This window comes from Triticum urartu, chromosome 2, assembly GCF_003073215.2.
Source record: "Triticum urartu cultivar G1812 chromosome 2, Tu2.1, whole genome shotgun sequence".
NCBI classification, from domain to species: Eukaryota; Viridiplantae; Streptophyta; class Magnoliopsida; order Poales; family Poaceae; genus Triticum; species Triticum urartu.
In genome coordinates, this window is record NC_053023.1 from 746,643,547 (window position 1) to 746,647,317 (window position 3,771).

The window sequence follows — 3,771 nt, forward strand, 5'->3', positions numbered from 1 at the left end:
AAAAATCATCGAATTGGAAAAAAGTTCATCAAATTTGAATAAACATTTATCAAATTTGAAAAATGTTCATCGGTTTTCAAAAAGAAATCATCAAATTTGAAAAAGTTCACCAAAAAATGAAAATTTTCATCAAAATTTGAAAACAAATCTTCAATTTCAAAAAAGTTCATCGTAAAATGAAAAAGTTAAAGGATCGAGAAGAGGTGTCTAGAGGGGGGGGGGGATTGGACACTAAGTAGCAAAAGTTGCAATTTTTAATTTCTTTAAGTTGAAGTAGAGTTTTGGCACAAGTTTGACAAACACAATACATTTCAAGCAAGCATGCAAAGAGTATATGAGCAGCGGAAAGTAAAGCATGCAACTTGCAAGAATGTAAAAAGAAGGGTTTGGAAAATTCAAACGCAATTGGAGACACGTATGTTTTTGTCGTGGTTCCGATAGGTGGTGCTATCGTACATCCACGTTGATGGAGATTTCAACCCACGAAGGGTAACGGTTGCGCGAGTCCACGGAGGGCTCCACCCACAAAGGGTCCACGAAGAAGCAACCTTGTCTATCCCACCATGGCCGTCGCCCACGAAGGACTTGCCTCACTAGCGGTAGATCTTCACGAAGTAGGCGATCTCCTTGCCCTTACAAACTCCTTGGTTCAACTCAACAATCTTGTCGGAGGCTCCCAAGTGACACCTAGCCAATCTAGGAGACATCACTCTCCAAGAAGTAACAAATGGTGTGTTGATGATGAACTCCTTGCTCTTGTGCTTCAAATGATAGTCTCCCCAACACTCAACTCTCTCTCACAGGATATGGATTTGGTGGAAAGAAGATTTGAGTGGAAAGCAACTTGGGGAAGGCTAGAGATCAAGATTCGTATGGTGGGAATGGAATATCTTGGCCTCAACACATGAGTAGGTAGTTCTCTCTCAGAAAATGTGTATTGAAAGTGTATGTATGTTCTGATGGCTCTCTCCATGAATGAAGAGTGGGTGGAGGGGTATATATAGCCTCCACACAAAATCTAACCGTTACACACAATTTACCAATCTCGGTGAGACCGAATTGAGAAACTCGGTTGGACCGATTTAGCAAACCTAGTGACCGTTAGGATTTTCGGTGGGACTGAGATGCAACTCGATAGGACCGATATGGTTAGGGTTAGGGCATAACGTAATCTCGGTGAGACCGATTACACAAACTCGGTGTGACCGATTTTGGTAATAAGCTAACCAGAGAGTTGGTCACGCAAACTTGGTGAGACCGATTACACAAACTCGGTGGGACCGATTTTGGTAATAAGCTAACCAGAAAGTTTGCATTGTAATCTCGGTAGTACCGATTGCTCAATCTCGGTGGGACCGATTTTGGTAGTGGACATACACAGAGAGATTACAATCCCATCTCGGTGAGACCGAGATCCCTATCGGTAAAACCGATTTGGCTAGGGTTTGTGACAGTGGCTATGACATCTGAACTCGGTGGCGCCGGATAGAAAGAATCGGTGGGGCCGAGTTTGACTTTTTGGTTTAGGTCATATGTGGATGTGGGAAGGTAGTTGAGGGTTTTGGAGCATATCACTAAGCACTATGAAGCAAGAACCTCATCAAGCAACACCTCATCCCTCCTTGATAGTATTGGCTTTTCCTATAGACTCAATGTGATCTTGGATCACTAAAATAGAAAATGTAGAGTCTTGATCTTGAAGCTTGAGCTAATCCTTTGTCCTTAGCATCTTGAAGGGGTTCCACATCCTTTAGTCCATGCCACTTAATTTGTTGAACTTGTCTGAAACATACTAGGTAAAAGTATTAGTCCAACAAGAGATATGTTGTCATTAATTATTAAAATCACCCAGAAAGCACTTGTGCTTTCAAAAAGTTCATGAATTCTTTTTCCATCGAGTAAGGAAGAAGGAATTGAAAAAACAAAAAATGAAAAAAGGGAAAGAACAAGAAGAAGAAAGGATAAAAAAAAGAGTAACTTATCAGATCTTGTTGTGTAGTGCGGTTGTCAGTGTGTCCCTCAATGTGGGAAGTTGGTGGTTTGATTCCCTCCTATGGAGCGTTTTTTTTTTGCATTTTAAAAATAGATAAACAAAGGGGATTTGGGCCGGCCCAGCACGGAGGGGCTGTGTGCTCCCATTTGCAAAATGTATGCTAACGGGTGCCTGAAGCGCTAAAGAAGAAGCACCCTTATACATAAAGGAACAAGAAGGAATCCCTATTGTTAGGCCCATGTATAAAGATGGCACACGCAACCATCCTCCAACGCAGAGGTCTGACTGAAGCAATCAAAGGTTGCGGCCCTCCGCAGATCGATGATGGGGAATACTATTTGGCGCACGGGTCGCCGACACGACCGCACGCGTAACCCTGGGAATGTATCTGGTGCACCCGTAGTTGTGGTGCTACCGGTGCACCGGATGTCATAAAATATTTTAAAAAATCTGAAATAGTTCTAGCATGTTAACACAACATCAATGTACGATGTCACAAAATTTCGTATAAAATTTTAAAATATTTTGTGAGATACAAAAATGACAATTTTGACATGAGTGTGATAATGGGCCAAATCTAAAGCCCAAGTTATGTTATGTACTATTCAACATTGAATTTGTCATTTTTGTTTTTCGAGTTATGTTTCGAATTTTAATTTGAAATTTTATGACAACTTACATTAATGTTGTGTGAGTCTGCTAATTTTTTTTCAGAAATTTTAAACATTTTAAAAGCACAAAGGTGAGTTCGGTGCACCAGAGGCACCACAAGCTCCGGTGCACCATATATTTTCCCCCGTAACCCCCTCCCCTCTTACGAGCTGGTTTATGTATGGACCGGTCCATTTTTGGGTTTCGTCCCAAGTGGATTTTTTTGTTTTTCCTTATATTTTCTTTCTTTTTTCTTTTTTATTGTTTCATCTTTTGTTTATGCTTCTTTATCTGTTTAACTTTTTATTTATTTCTCTTTTTTTCGTTTTACATTTTTATTCTTGTTTTTAAATTTGAAAAAAAATTGTGAACGTTTTTAAAAATCCTATTTTTTTAAATCATGAACGTTCATTTTTAAAATTCATGAACAGTTTTTTTTAAATCTAGAACATTGTTTTACAAATTTTTGAATATTGTCTTAGGTCATGACTTTTTTTGAAATCATGAAGATTTGTTTGGAATAATGATCATTTTCTAATTCGCGAACAATTTTTCGAAATCACGAAGATTTTTCCAATTCATAATTTTTTATGAATTTGTGATAATTCTCTTAAATTGTGAACATTTACTGAATTAGTGAACATGTTTTTGAAATCATGAACATTTTGGAATTCATTAACAATTTTTCAAAATCATGAACATTTTTGAAATTTGTGAATACCTTTTATGAATATCGTGAACATTCTCTTAAATCTTGTAAATTTTTTGAATTCGTGAACATTTCTTGAAATCATGAACATTTTCGAAATCATGAACATTTTTTAAATTCATTAACTTTTTTTAAATTCTTGAACATTTTTTCACAAATTCGTGAACATTCTCGAATTCTCGAACATTTTTTGAATTCCTTCATTTTTAAAAAAATTCTTTTTTGAAATTTAGAACTTTTTTATATCCTGAATTGTTGACAAAACAAAAGGAAAAAAACCAGGGGGCGTCTCGGCCCGCACATGGGCCCGCCCTGAAGGGCGTGTTGGGGAGCGAGGGGATGCGCGCGGCCGGTTTCCAACACGCGGGTCGCCGAGTAGGAGGTGCCATCAACGGTGATCGGTACAAATGCGCCATAA